The sequence below is a fragment of the Canis lupus genome, chromosome 6, assembly GCF_011100685.1.
Source record: "Canis lupus familiaris isolate Mischka breed German Shepherd chromosome 6, alternate assembly UU_Cfam_GSD_1.0, whole genome shotgun sequence".
NCBI classification, from domain to species: domain Eukaryota; kingdom Metazoa; phylum Chordata; class Mammalia; order Carnivora; family Canidae; genus Canis; species Canis lupus.
Window position 1 is genome coordinate 52,644,074 of NC_049227.1, and position 16,700 is coordinate 52,660,773.

At 35.5% G+C, this 16,700-nt stretch overlaps 1 protein-coding gene across 4 annotated transcripts in view; it reads left to right on the plus strand.

Annotated features, from left to right (window-relative positions):
- DPYD (dihydropyrimidine dehydrogenase) overlaps positions 1-16,700 on the plus strand; it is a 791,077-nt gene that overhangs the window by 411,220 nt on the left and 363,157 nt on the right. The window lies entirely within an intron of this gene.

Genomic DNA, 16,700 nt, shown 5'->3' on the forward strand with positions numbered 1-16,700 from the left:
GAGTCCCTTGCTCTAAGGATAGGGGGTGTTCTTTGAGTAGGACCCCATTCTGCTCCCTGATAATGATTCCCTAACCCATCGTCCTATCTGCTGTTGGCTCTGCCCTCCGGGATCTTATTCTATTCTCTGAGTTGTGTTTTGTTTCGTTTAGAAATGGCCAGTGATGGCCATTCTTGGCAGTTGAATAACTTTTTTTTACCTGTTTCTTGCCATAGAAAGTTAAGAACCCCTATTCTCTTTCTGTTGCCCCTTTTAGTCCTAATTCTTAGTGCTGTCATCAGAAAACTTTATTTAAAACTTTTTTAATCTACTAAGGACTGACTACATGCCCTAAGCCACATTCATAATGTCTCTTTTTGAGACAGATTTTTCTCCATTTTGGATATGTCTTCCTGCTGTAGCACAATGTCCTTAAGATTCTTAGAATCAATATTGTCTACCTGAGAGAATCTACTAGGACCTGCCTTAAATCTTTCTAAAATCTTAACAAAGGATCACAAAGCAACGCTCTTGATATTATCTTTATCCTAAGATCATTTCTTACTTTGAAAATCTTTTCCTCCCAGGGTAGAAAAAATACTAAGAATAGTTTTATTTTCTAACATAGCAAGCAAGTCCTGGGCTTTGCTTTGCTCTAGGTTTGCTTAGTAAATTAAATATATCATTCTATAGCTATTTTCTCTCTTACAGTACCTTATTATTCTTGAGTAGAAACATCCAACTGACACTTTCAGTGTTTTGTCTAGAGATTTCATTAGTCAGATCCACACATGCATTATGTACATTTTCTATCTTCTGAATTATCACCAGCGATATTCTTGCCAATTGTGCTGTCACTCCATAATACAGGCCACCCTTTTCTCAGTCTCCAATAACAATTTTCACACTGCATTTCAAGCCTCCACTAACAGTTTGTTCACCATTTTTCCAGCCTTAACTAACAGCCTACTCTTGATTTTCCAAGAGAGGTCTCTGCCCCCCTCTCATTTCGAAAGCCAATGCCACATGTTTTAGATTCTGTTATGCTAGCAAACATAAGCAATTTCTGAATTACTTATCTATTGCTGCATATCAAAGCACAATTTAATAGCTTAAAACAACAAGTAATCTGCTCTTGGTTCTACGGTTTGGCAGTCTGGTCAGGGCGCAGCTGAGTAGGCTTGACTTTGCCGCATATGACGTTAGTTGTTCTCACTCATGCGTTTGCAGTTAGTTAAAAGACTGGGTGGCTGCTGGTTCTTGATGGCTTTATTCACATGCTTGGGACCTCAGCTGGCATAACTGGGCCTGGGTCTCCATATGGTCTCATCTTCAAAGAGACTGCACTGAACTTGTTCATAAAGTGGCTATATTCTAAAAATGCAAGAGTGGAAATTGTGTCTGAGGCTCAGAAGTTGCATGATATAATTTCCACCCTTATTCTGTAGGTTAGAGCAAGTCACAGGGTCAGACCAGGATTTGGGAGCATGGAAACTCCTCCTCCCATTCACAGGCCTACATCCACCACACCAGGATGAGCCAATGTCTATTTGATACAGATTCAGATACTTTTCTCTATATTATATTTTCTAATTTTTCCTCTCTGAATCTTATTATTTTAAGTCTTAATTGAAGGCAGTTTAATTCCATCAGTGTTTGGCAGGGACCTGGAGTTCACGTGAGCAGGTGTACTGAAGGGCCTTCTATCCTCTACCTCAAACAGAGTAGCACGTATGATTTTATTTCTACTTTGCTTTTATGTATAATGTCATGGAGAGAGACTTTTGATTTAAAACCTTCTGGGAGTGATGAATCACTAAATTCTATATCTGAAACCAATATTACACTGTATGTTAACTAACTAGAATTTAATAAAAACTTGAAAAAGAAAAAAAGATAGCAAAACCTTCTGGGAATCCACTGTCAATCCATTGTCAAAAGCCAATCTTCTGTGCCGATTTTCTGTAGCCACACTGGCCCTCTTTCTATTCCTCCAACGTGACAAGGGTCCTCCCTCTCTTAGCCCATTTTGCTAGTGTTTGCTCTGCCTGGAATGCTCTGCCCTCAGATCTTTATACATATAGTTCTTGTTTCTCTTTCGGTCCTCAGATCAGAAATTACTTATCAGAGAAGTCTTTGCTGACCACTCAAAACTATGTCTTCCCGTGCCACATTTCCCTGGTTGTTTTTCCATTTTGTTTTTCTTCAGTGCACTTACCACCATATGAAATCACCATTCTCTGGATCGCATACTTGTTTATTTGTTTATTTTTTTTTGTCTTGGCCATTTGAAGTAAGATTTATAAGAAGAGAAATGTTGTCTTTCTTGCTCTCTACTGTATGCCCAGTGCCAAGAACTATGTCTGGCAGATAGGAAAGGTGCAATACATACTTGTTAGATGAATGAATAATTATAGGATTCTAATTTGAACCACAATTCCACATGACAGCTCTTCAGTTACTTGGAGACAGCTCTCATGTCCTATCAACAAGCCTTTTCTTTTTCCTTTCTAAATAGTCCTGTTTTCCTTTCTATAATAAGGTTTGCAGACTTTTTACCATGTAGGTTGTCTGTTCTCCCATGTGGATTTCAAGAAACTTGTTTCGATCCACATTATCTTAATTGAGAGGAAGTTGCCTACATTTGCACAAATTGCTAGCACCTATCAACCAGACAAGAATTCAGGAATAACGTTGTCAGGACTATAAATGCTAAAAATAATATTTGGAGCTGCTAAGAAAAATTTCACAAATATGTTATGTAATAATATTTTAGAGCTTGGGTAATTCTCTTTAGATTATAATACAAAAGGCTACACTTTACTCTTGTAACTCATTTCAAAAGGCCTTATTAGAAATAAAGATCTGAATCTTTTTAACATTAAGTCAAACTGATTTATTGTTATTGAGTTTCTACATTACATTATGATGAAAGTCTATGAAACAATAAATGAACAACTGTCCAGTGCATTATTTTCCCTGTTACAGTTCTAGCTTCAAATTTGGTGCATAATTAATTTCTACTTATCATGCAGTATTGTTCTCATGGTATATACTTATGCATTAACAAAGGAGTTATAATTATTTAAAGAAATTCAATGTAAACTTCTCATCTGGGAGACTCTTAACATTCTAAAACCATAAGTGATCTCCATGTACTAATAGTTTGATTTTCACCTGGTTAAGTTCTTTAATTGTTACTTAGATTTATTGTATTGAAATTATTAAAATTGACTCATCCTCAAATTATAAAGAATGGGTTTATTAAAAGGCTACAGTTCACATGTAATAATCCTATGGGAGATTTCATCCAAATGCTCATTCACTTTAAGGCAATGTAGCAAGCTTTTCTATGAAACAACCCTGATCGCATCAACAACAAAAGAACATGTGTATCCCTGCATGCCCATTTGTATGTATGCTTCTGATATTGAAACTAAATCTTGCAAGTCAGAATGTAATAAAAATACATTTCGCCTTTCCCCAAAGTTCTAAACTAATCATTGTTTTCAGCCATGGCATGTATGCCAGACTTTGTTTAATAGAAAATATAGATAATGATGTTTCCAAACACAGGTTAATGCACACACTTCTAATATTAACTATAAATCCTTTAATTGTAGCCAAAGTAATATTTTTAACCAGGTATAATATTAAAGTTATTTAAATTGCTCCCAATGTTTTTTACCTTTTATTTTACAATTGGGCTAGTTGACTATGAAGCAGACCAGTCAATTTTCCAATATAATTACGTCTTCACCTCTTTTCCATTTCAGGCTGTGATTTCACACTTGTTAATTAGTTAATCATTTTGGTAGAGTGGACAATGTGAGACTCAAATAGACTTTTTAATAATATAAATTGACGTGCACAAGTTTGATTTGGGTTAGCAGATAGAGGAACCTAACCTGTATTGCAAAATACTTTTCAACTTTGGGGGTTTTATTTGTTTTGTTTTGTTTTTTTAAAAGTAACCCATGTCAAGGTTAATGGAAAATCCTTGTAATTATTGCTAGTGGAAATTTTCATAAAGTCCTGTTGGTTGAAAAGCTGATTTGACTCTTATCCTATCTCACATAATTCTTTTTCAGATTTTTAGTGTAGTCAAAAATATCCGTATTCTGGCTATGTTTAGATGATACAGCCTTGGTTGAAATTAACATGGCTTGAATCCCATAATACACTCCTTGCCTTTGTATTTTCTTTATTGATATTTTAACAAGATTCTAGTCATTACTACATAGGGATATTCTTTATCCTTCATTAAAATACTTTAAATACAAAACCCAGTGATTACCTCACAGCCAAGTTGGGGTTTTTTAAATTTTATTTATTTATTCATGAGAGACACAGAGAGAGAGGCAGAGACATAGGCAGAGGGAGAAGCAGGCTCCCTGTGGAAAGCCTGATGTGGGACTCCATTCCATGACCCCAGGATCATGGCAGACGTCCAACCACTGAGCTGCCCAGGCATACCTCACAGTCAAGTTTTTATTAAAGACATACCTACATCGGCTGTTTTGTTGTAAGACTTACTCAGTTTTAAATTGCGGTTCCCTCTGTGCTGCTGCTTCTTCTGTGACTTGCAATCGGCTTCCTATTCAATTGCCACTGTTTCAGAAATGAGGTGTCATTAGAGGCTTAAGGAAGTGACTGCTTTTTTAGAGAAATATTCAGCCAAAATTCCTTTTCATATGCCAGTTACCTTTACTTACTAGACTTCTCCATCTGCTTGTTTTACTTCACAACACTGCTCTTTTTATCCTGCTCTGTTTACCCATTTGTAAGTTTTTCCATGGTATCCCACATACTTGGAACAGTTTATCATTCCTCTTCTGCCAACTCACCCTCAAAGTTAAAATTTATCTATAACTATCACCAAGTAAAGTGTCATTTTAGGTATATGGCCTAGACTAGATGTATCCTGAGAGCTGTTGCTAATGTACTTTATATGCCCTCATTTTTTATCTCATTTACCCAACAAACATTTGTTAGGCAGCGATCATTCATATAGAGTGTATCTGTGTGTGTGTGTGTGTGTGTGTAAATCGTCTTCACTCTAGGAAACTTAGAGTATGCACCAAAAAACAGAATGTGGACATAAGGCAACAGAGATTCTTAGACTAAAAATGTTATTTAATAGGCAGTATTTTCCTCCAATTTTTAAAATGATTTCACATTTGAGCTTCATTTTTATTCTAGGCAGGAAGGATAGCACATGGACATTCATGGTCATGAGAGTGCCATGCATATTTAAAATTCAGCAGTTAAATCTTAAGTAATATTCAGCATATGTATCATAAGGTGGTATAAGTAGCTGGAGAGATTATGGGAAAGGCCTGTTAGGCTAGGAATTTAAATGTGATTGTATAGACAACAGGGAACCTGAAGAGTTTTAAGCAGAGAGATTATTTAATTCAACTTGGAATTTGCTACTAGTCATAATGTAACTCCCATCACCATCATCATCATCATTAACAACAACTATTTCTTCTCATGCAGTCTTCTTTTCTTATTTTTTTTTAATTTTTTATTCGTTTATGATAGTCACAGAGAGAGAGCGAGAGAGAGAGAGAGAGGCAGAGAGAGAAGCAGGCTCCATGCACAGGGAGCCTGATGTGGGATTCGATCCCGGATCTCCAGGATCGCGCCCTGGGCCAAAGGCAGGCGCCAAACCGCTGCGCCACCCAGGGATCCCCAGTCTTCTTTTCTTATTAAACCAGTCTAATCACTAGGCTTACTATGTTTTGTGTCATCTATGGCCTTAATTTTACCATTTTTTCCTCCTTAAGATGATTTCTTCTCCTACTCAAATATTAAAAGGCCACTGGCTATGTGATTCTGGTCCTCTGTGGCTGTTAACTGATGGTTACCTTCTTCTCAGTCTCTGAGTTTTTATAAAATTTTACTCAATTTACATAAGATAGAATGAATTATTTATGTGTTTGTTTCTTTATTTCCTTCTTGAATGTAAGCCCTTGGAAGGCAAGTCCTTTGACCTTCAGGCTTTGCAAATGAAGGAACTGGAGAAAGTACATGTTGACCGACTGTCTAATCTGTAAGACAGATGTGTCTTGGAATGTAGTGCATTGTTTAGCAATATTGTGAATATTAAATCAGTAAATATCACTATTTCATGAACAACTTCACTTTTTTGGATAAAAATAGTTTTGTACAGCTATTATATCCTTATTTAGGAGATGTATTTTTAGGCTCTTTTTTTGGGGTGCTGTCATGTGTTCTTCAAAAATTCCTCCCATCATTAGGGTACTCTCTGCTATGGCTCTTTTGAATCTTTGGTTATAACTTACTCCCTACACAAATCCTAGCCCTTGAGTTAATTACTTTTTTTTTTTTTTTTCTCCTGAGACCTCTTTACCTTTGCAAAGATCCCTACTGACTAGACCTTAGAGTGACCTCACACTACCTTATTTTATATGGGTCCCTTAACTGGTCCACAGGAAAATTTTTCATTTCCTTTGCCCTGACAAATCTTAGGAATGCAGACTTGTCGAAGTATAGTTCCATCTCTTTTAATTCATTTTTCAGCAGCAGACAACCCATGCTTTACCATGTAAACCTATCAAACAGTGCTGTACACTTTACTCTCCCCCTCCAAAAGGAAAAATAAATCGCAGGGAACACATGTTGAGTATTCTCAGAATCTCTTGGGGCTTGGGGACAGCAATGAGACTCAGAACACATAGTATGATCCAAAGAAATCATCTTAATCTCTCCAGCATCCCCAACTTGTATACCCTTATTGAGGGAGAATGGTATAAGAATTCCTTAAGCAGATATTTTTCTTGTACTTGGACACTTCTTCAAGAGGAGCATTTATTTTGGTAATTTATTTCAATTCCTCTCAAGATATCAGCCAAAATCTACATTTTGATACTCTGTTATATTACTAGCATCTATCAAACTTTAATTATTGACATTAATTACATGACAGCACATTATAAAAATTTCTTAAATTTTATAAAATTTCTCATACTGAGTTTTTTTCTCCTATATTTTGTGGATCATCTAATTGATCCCTGAAGTTACATTTAACGTGACATCAGAATTGTTTTAGTTCAGGTCTTCCACTCACAGACTGCCAAGATGGGATTAGACGTGCAAGAATTTTATTAGGTGAAATACCTGGGAAAGAAAATATAGAGGAAGGTGGAGAAAGATGGGAGAGTCATGAGACAACAATAGAAGTCTGGCCCCAGGTGAAGGATAGAGGAAGAGAGCTTGAGTGGAAGCATCCTAGAGTGGCTTGCATCTAAGTAAGTTTCAGTGAAATCTTTAAAAAGTCCTCAGGTCTCAGGAATGAGCTCACCTTAGTCTCTCTGTCCTGTTCAGTCATTAGCTGAGGCCTGGGAATGTAGTACAATGCAGCTGAAGAATTTCAGAGCAGGAGAGCTGGGACCCTTGCTCAGTCATTGTCTGTAGTGGTAGTACTGTGAGGTTCCCGCAAGGCTCCTTGGATTTTCTGCCATAGCCACGCATAAGGTGAGCAGCCACTCGGTGTGTGGTTTTTTCAGTGGGTGAATAAACAAACATTGCATTGTATCTTGAAATCCTCTCTGGATCAATATGAGAAGACATGGTATGGCACCAAAGGTAAAGTGAATTTATACAAAGAAAAGTATGTATTGAAAGAGAAAAATGATATTGCATGCAGAAGGCTAGAGGGGTTATTTTACCCTAAATTTTCAGTCATGGTTTTCACAGTAAATCACAGTAGTTATTATTCAAATATTACAACTGTTTCCCTTTATTTGGAAGAAAATGTCGAGGGTCATTCTTTCCTAAGTAATGTGAATGTCAATAAATTACTTAACTTCTCTAAACCTCAGCATGCTCACTAATAACACAAGACAATACCTGCTTTCCCTTTCTTAGAGTATTCTAGCAATACTCAGTTTGAATTTTTAAAAAATAGAAGATATAAAAATGATTTGTAACATGTAAAACACTACATCAGTAAAAGTTAGAGTTATTGTTCCCACAATCTGCATACCAAGGTAAAATGTTAGTAGTTATGTAATCTTTTATTAAACCATATAAAATCGTGTAATTTTGGCCTTTTCACTTAAGGACCATCTTCACCTGTACCACCCACATCCAAGCCCTCATCATTTCTCACTGAATACTCTATCAACCTCCTACAAGAGCCTCCCTATTTCCCCTCTTGTCTGGTCCTGCATTCCAACCTCCCGACCATGGCTTAGGTGGTCTCTTACAACATAAATCATATCATGCCCCTCCTTTGCTAAAAATATTCCAACAGCTTCCCATACCCCTTGAAATAAGATCCAGAATTCTTGTACAGTCACTTTATCATCTGGCTGCTGCCGATCTCTCAGGCTTCATCTCATTCTACTTTACCTTGTACCAAGTAACCTGGAGCCATAATGGCCTTTTCTAGGTTGCTCCAATAAGTCAACCTCATTCTCACTTTTATGAACTGTTCCCTTTGCCTGGAATCTTCAGACCTTTATTTTCAAAGAGAAAAAAGAAAACATTGTTGCTGGTGGAAACATGTAAATAATACAGGAATAATTCTGTTGTAATAAGTGGTTTATACTTATTGCAGTTTATCAGCTATCAGGAAATGCTGATGACAACTAACTCATTAAACTATGAAGGGATGGTCACATGTTCTTCCTTTCTGTTCCTTTCCATTAACAGGGGATTTTATGACTTTTAAGTCATTCAATAAAATTCATCTTCTTTAATATTTCTGAAAGGATAAAGGTAAAGAATTGTTCTTCCTTATAGCTGTTGGGATCTCTTTAGTTACCAACCATAAAATCTTCAGAAAATGGGAAGGATTTTATAGGGGTCAGAAATTTCACTACAAAGAGCAATGGATGTTATGTGACATACACATAGGCTCTGAGAAGAATGTTTTTTAAAATATTCATATAAAATTAGTAAGTGTTAATGTAAATGTTAAAACACCATGTTGTGATTCCCAGTGTCCAGTCATCTTCATAGTTGACTGAAAGAAACTAGAAAATGCTGCTCAACCCTAGAACACCTTCCGTCAATGTGGGATTTGTGTCTATACTTGCTATTCACATTAATAGGATTCAATCAATAGGGCTGATCCACACATAACAGAAAATTCGCTCAAATTATTATAGGCATAGCCAGTCATGGAACATAGTTCATAGTACCTGACCTGCAACTGAAAGTGTTTTACATTAAAATATGATGTAAAACATATTAAGAAGTTGGCTTTCTAGCTATTTTTGGAGCAGGAATTTAAAAGCATCTTTAATATTGGACTTCCAGTATTAAATAGAAGACAAGTTTATAAATAGTTCAATAATTGGAGAGGCTACATATTGATTTTTTCCTTTGTTATATAATATTACCCTCTTCTCCATCCAAAGCCATGTAGTCCTGGGTTGAAGAGTGCTAGAAACATGGTCGCTGTTGTGTATTGGAATGTGGAGAGACGGAAAGGCTGTCACAGCAGTCAATAAGATCTGAGAGGTGTTGACTAATTGCCTGCTAATTACACAGTAAATTGTCTAATTAAGCTGATGGTTAATTAGGGTACGCTTGCACAGCAGTCTTGTGGAATTTGTGTCTGATGTCTGGGAAGCAGCTTGTGTAATTGGCAAACTGGTAAGGACTGGCAGAGAACATGACTGGAAAGCTCACTGCCAGTGGATGACAGAATAAGGATTTAGGGGAAACAAAAGGGTTGTCATTTTTATACTGAAGGTTTTGTTTCAGTTCTGCAGCTATTCTGCAGTGAGCAATTGACAAATACATCTGAAGCCTAAATTACGTGAGTAAAGGAGGACTTAAAATGTGCTTCAACATATAAAATATGCTGCTTGCTTGCCACATATCAGCTCTGATACACTGTATCACATTATATTAATATACCCATTGCGTTTTTGAAGTTCCTCTTTTTAACATGTTATTTGCTGACCATGTGCAAAAATATTATGAAAATACCCTGCATCCAAGGGAAAAATTGCCTCTTTTATGAAAAGATGACAAATGTAACTGATTAAAAGACATTTGAAATAAGAACTTTGAGCTCATTATTTAATTTTTAATTTCTGTATCACTGTGGGCCATAAAATATTAGATATAATACAGATACGTTTGGATAATACTTTAAAGAAATAAGACTTTAAATTAATTACTAATTAGTTTTTTAGGGGGAGAGAGAGAGAGTCAAAGGGCAAGCAAGCACTGGATGGGGAGGGGCAGAGGGGGAGGGATTGATCTCAGGACCCTAAGATCATGTTCTAAGCCAAAATCAAGAGTCAGATGCTTAGCCAACTGAGCCACCCAGGTGTCCCAAGACATTTTATTTTAATGAGAAAATTTGTTTTATCATTTTACTTATAATTTAGTAAAATGTAAAAATAGAATATTTCAATATCTAATTAAATGTTTTTCATTTCTGAATGGATATGATTAATTACCTACAAAATTTGAATGCCTTTAAAACTAAAAGCTGCAGGGGTTTGTTTTGCTGCTATTGCTATTCTTCATAGGTCAAGAAGTTTAACTTCCTGTTTCAAAAGTTGTCTATAATTGAAATACATGAAAATTCTCTCTGTAAATGAACTAAACTAATCCACTGAAGAATACAAGCCCTTTATAAATGAATTTAGGTACACATACATGTTACCTCTTTATAAGGGACCTGATATAAATTATCACTTCTATTACCATTTATTACCCAGATTCCAACATTTTTGAGGATTTGAATGGAATATAGGTTGTTGAAACAAAAGGTTACAGGTACACAATAAATCTTAGATTTGTACTTTTGTGTTAATAAAGCAAGAGAAAATTTAAATATTTCAAAGCTAGATATCTAAAAGATAAGATGGCCATAATGGAATTATGATAAAAATGTTTTTTTGCTTTCTTAGCAAATAAAAGGTAGATGGATACATATATATATTTTCTCACTGTTTTCCATGGAGAATTCGAAGTTCTGTATCTACTATGCTTTTAAATAAGAAGAGAGAAATACATACTATGTGCTCTCTAAAGTGGCTTTGAATTAGCATTAATCTTGGAGATATATGCATAATAAATGAAAATATTTACTATTTTAGAAAAAAAGTGTTTTTTAACCTGTTTTAAAGAAATACTTCAAAATATTAAATAAAAATATAATAAAGATGTAAAATTAAAGTATTCTTTATTTCACGAGCAAAGAAAAATCATCTTCATTCTGTGTGGAGTCTTAGATTATGAAGTCTTTATAAAGAAATTATGCACGATAGAAGAAAAGTGAATTTACCAAAGGGAATACAAGGCTAAACATTGAAATTGCTTATTTAAAGATATATCTCCTGAGGGAGAAAAATCAGATGGAGGTCAGTGTTGCAACTTCAACTGTTCTATATTTTGATCTATTCAGTTTTTCATTTTATTCCACATAGAGATAATATAAAAAGTTTATTTATTATAAGTGATAAAAGTTTTCATAAAAATAAGTCAAGTAGATCTATCATTGTAATTAAAGTTTTAAGGAAGAATTTTTACAAAACACAACCTTTATGTTTATGTTTCATATGTTTACATATGTTTCGATGTCTTTTTCTATTAAGTCAAAATCTAAATAGTTTCCATTAATATCCAGCTATAAAAAGAATATGTTCTATTTGTTGTAAGATCATATAATCATCTGTTAAGAACTTCTTGTAATACTATAAATTGGCACATATGGATTTATTTATATTTATATATACACATATACCTAACATACATGTGTATATGTGTGTTATGTAATAGCAGTTTCTTTTTCAATTCCTTAAAAAATTTTATCCCTACAATTTAAAAAAGGCAAGGCAAAGAAATAACAATGTTTAGCAACCTTAGCTATCAACTTCATTCTAAAATTCTTTTGTTTTCCTTTATAATTTACATATGAGAAAATTTAGTCTTTTAAAATATGTAACTTTCACCATTATCTAACTGATTTTAGAGTATTTCCATCACTCCTAAAAGAAACCCATACCTGTTAGCAGTCACTCCCCATTCTCCATATCTCTTAGCCCCTGGAGACCACTAATTTACATTCTATCTCCATGGATTTGCCTATTTTGGACATTTTGTATAAATGCAATCATACAAAAAATAAAAAAATAAAAAAAATAAATGCAATCATACAATATGTGCCCTTTTGTATATGATTGCTTTTACCTAGCACAATATTTTCAGAGATCTTCCATGTTGTATCATATATCAAAATTTCATTCTTTTTTTTTTGTGGACAAACTACATTCGTTTATTCATTGGTTCATGTTTTTTTTTCCTACTCTTTGCTCATGATAAGTAGTATTTTCTTGAACATTCATTTATAAGTTTTTGAGTGGATATATGTATCCAGTTCCCTTTCAGATATACCTAGAAGCAGAATTACTGAGTGATCTAGTAACTAGATGTTTAACTTTTTGATGAACTGGCAAACGTTCTCCAAAATGACTGCACCAGTTTACTTTCCACCAGCAGTGTATGAGGTATCTTCACACACTCACCAACATTGCCTTTTTTAAATATAGCCATCAGAATGAGTGAGAAGTTGTTTCTTATTGTAATATTGACTCCTATTATAAGAGGTAACTAGAATAGTAAAAGTATAAAGGCCTAATAATTCCCTTAATGTTCTTAATAGCATATCGCCATAACACCTAGTGGGTAGAACTAATAGTTAAAGTAGCTGCCATTTTTCATTCTTCTCTTGTATTCCAGAAAGTGTAGTCAATCAAAATAGGCTGACCCATTTCCACTGAGGACAAACATACGAGCAAGTCTGAAAATTGACTTTAGGGGATGGGGGAGTAGACATGCTCTGAAGAATAGCCAGTTTATTTGGGTGCCTGGCCTTTGAGAGAAAATGTTGCAAGGTGGCATATATTCAAAGAGTAGTCTCTTGCTGTTTGGTCATTTATAGTTTAAGGATATGTTCCAAGCTAAATTTTGAGTATACATATTGAATTAAAGCCTAAGAGAAACAATTGGTATGCTCTAGATAGATAGCAAGGATAAGGACTATTACTCTAGGAGTCTGAATCAGATGTTCTCTGCTGCCCTACTTGGTGGTTTTATCATTGTGGATCCAAACACGCAGATTGTGAGACTTTAAAAAGATTTACCTTATCTCTTGCTCTAGTCTAAGAGTTCTCATAGACAGATGAGGAGAATTAGTCTTAAGTAACAGCTTTATTCAAGTTCATATAGATGGTGATTGGACATTCTCATATACTTGGTACTCTTATCACTGTATTTTTATAGTATTTTGTAGCCTGTAGTTCTCTGTTCATTTTTATGAGTCATGTCTTTATAAAACTATGACTCTGTCCCTGCTCCCAGAGAACTCAAAGTCTTGTGGTAAGATGCACCAGCAGCCAATTCACATACTTTGTAAAACATGATAGAGAGGAAGAGATGAGAGCTGTAAAAATCCAGAGGAGCCACCAACGGATGTCACTGGAAAATAGTTGAGTCCAAGAGGAGTCCTGAATAGTGCCTGTCAGAAGAAGAGGGACATGACGTGACTGAGTCGCATGTGCAAAGCTCAGTAGAAGTGGGAGTTTAACTTCACTAGGAGGATGAAGTAATGAGAATAGAGAAAGTCAGAAAAGAACCAGATAATAAAGGGCCTTGTTTATTCCTTGAGAAGAGTTTAGACTTGATCATATGGGATAACAAGTGGACATTATTGCTGAGAATGACAAGACAGGCTTGGGTGTGCACATGAGAAAGGTTTCTCTGATAGTAGTGTATAAAATATTTGGCATCTAGCACGTAAGAGTGGGAGAAGATCCATGTATTCTTTCTACAAGTATTTCCAAACTACTCTATTTCCAGACACTGTGCTCGGGCACTGAGCTTAGCGTGGTAACAAACATGGCAGGGCCCTAATCATGGTGCATGCAGATGCAGTATACTAGGGAAGAAATGCTGTTGTCTCGAGGTTGGGGCTGGAGAAAGCAAACCTGTTTGAAATGTACAAAGGAGAGTAAAATAGCAGCTTGATGTTTGATTGCATGAAGGTAGGTAGGGATGGGGAAAGAGAAGGCAAGAATGACTCCAAGATCTCTGACTTGGCAGCTGTTCATGGCTGCGCCATTCACAAAGGAAGTGAATATAGGAGGAGAAAAACATGGTTTTTGTGTTTTGCACCATTCGCTGAGCAGAACTTTTCAATATCAAAAGAACACTGTCAATGGGTACTTTTATTCTCCAACTATAATTACTTCAAATATTTGGAAGGAAAAGGTCACCCTAATAGAGGAACTGCAGTTATTAAAATTGAACTGAAAATGTTAATAATTTCTCAGATGAGATATAAGCACTAATGTAGAGTTCTGAAGTTTGAACTCAATTTAATTATTCTAAAATTAGATCCAAAACTAACATCTAAAGGGGAAAAGTTAACAGAACAGGATGTTAAATCAATATGATTAATTAACTTGATATAAATAACTAGAGTATTGCTATGTTTATCTGTAAATCATTTATCATGATACCAGCTGTAAAAGAAAATCTTAATAATAATGATAATGATGTGTGTCATCCTCCCACTCAGCCGAGGTGTCATGACAAATTGTTAACAAACTGTCTTACAGTACTTCACAGACTCAAATGCTAATGTAATAATAACATAATCAATAATAATAAAATCAACAATGGAACAAATAATTTTGATGTAGCTTAGAAAAGCGAATTTATTAAAACTTTGAGTTCACATGTGGACTCTCTCGGCCTATCTCTCCCCTTCCCTCGTCCCCCACTCCTTGCCTCCTTCTATCCCTTCACTCTCCCTCTTCCTCTCCTTTTCTTTCTTACTCTTTTTCCATCCCCTTCTTTCTCAAGGGTATTGATCATTTTCATAGACTCAGTTACCAAATCCAGAAAATACATAAATATGTATCTACTATCCCCATACTGACTTTAATTACTCAAGATCTCTTATCCTCACTTAGAACATTGCATGAACTTCTTAAAAGGTCTGATTTCCGTACTGTCTACTGACAGAAATCATTGTACGTATTTGCAGCCAAATTTATCTCCTTAAAGTATATTTGAACATGTCTCTCCACTGTCTACCTGTAGGACAAAAGTTCACACTCCTTAACATGTCATACAAAGCCCTCTGTCATTGCAACCCAATATTTTCTTAACCTTCATTTCATCTATACCTTTTCACAAAAATGTTTAATAACAGAAGGCTAAGAGTTTTAAAATATAAGTGTCCCCTTGTAGCCTTATATAATTCCTCAGCCCACACATGTTCTTGTTATTATCTGGTCTACAGACCATGCTTGTACACATGGAGTTGTAGTTGTAGACTGCTCACTGCTCAAGAAAAACCTGCTTGAGGGCAGCCTGCATGTTCAGTGAAGATGCCATATTCTGACTTCCTTCAGCACTTGTTTATGCAGTGTGCTCCTGTCTGAAGAGCCCTCCCCAATGTCTGGCCTATCGGGCACCTAATTTGCCCTCACAGGTCAGTTTAGATGTGACCCTACCTGGAGACTTTCTCTTCCCTTAAAACTTTCTCTTTCCCTTAAAACTACCCTTAAAACTCCAAAGGCTCCCACAAACCTTTGGAGTTCTAGAACTTACTCCTTTAATAGGAGGAAGACACAAATTGCAGCTCTGCTGCTAACACACTATATGTGTAGCCTTGTACAATGGAGTGGGCGAACCAAGTATTAGCTCCCTTCTGTTCTACATGTTTAATTAGAACATTTTTATTTTTCTTTAGAGTCATTTGCACACAAGATTCATCTCCCTCTGAAAAACTAGCACTGGATATTTATTATGTACATATTACATGTCAGGCATTCTGAAACCCACATAATGTACATTTTCTCTTTCACTCCTAGCAACTCATTATGTTAGCTGTCGTAATCCCCACTGCATGGACAAACTGAGGTTTAACAATTTCTGAATCCCCTTTTTTTTATGTCCCCTACAATAATAGTTCACTGCCACACACACAGCACTCAGCAAACACTGAATTTCTCTCTTCTGTTTTATGTTAGGATTTTTATTCTTCTAGATGGAAATGTGATATGACTTATCATATGATAAAAACTGACCAGTAATGTTCTTTTGCCATCATTTGGCTACAGGTTAAGCTGATGCAGTTTTTGAGGAAAGAAATGAGAAATCTGTTAAAAGATTTACTATGGGCCTCTTCTTAACCACTTTATTCTGTGGCACAAACTTTCTCCCTCCTAAGTCCACAGCTCTGGGATCATGTTTGACTACTCATTGATAATTATTGTTTTGTTGGCTTTATTTCCCTGGCCTATGTTGCAGTAAGAATGTTTCACATACCATGAATGAACCTGCTTTTGAACAAAAATGATTTTACTCTGATACTTACTCACTTTACTAGCAAGATTGTATGTCAGGTAGAACAGAGTCAAATCCAGGACCCCCACAGAGAAGGAGATGACCCTGAACTCTCACCTTTATCTTTTAAAATTTTAAACACTGTAGATAATTGGAGAGGCAATGAAAAAGTTTCTTCTGAATTGAACTCCTCTGGGCTCTGGATCTCCATGGCTTCCTTCACTACTTGTGTTTTAGTACAGTGGTATGAATATGAAAAATCCTTGGTACTAGGGGATTATTCTCTCCCCAGTGTTCTGTGCAATATTTTAAAGGTGTCCCAACATTATGGATTATGCTGAAATAATACAGCCTCCTTGATATTA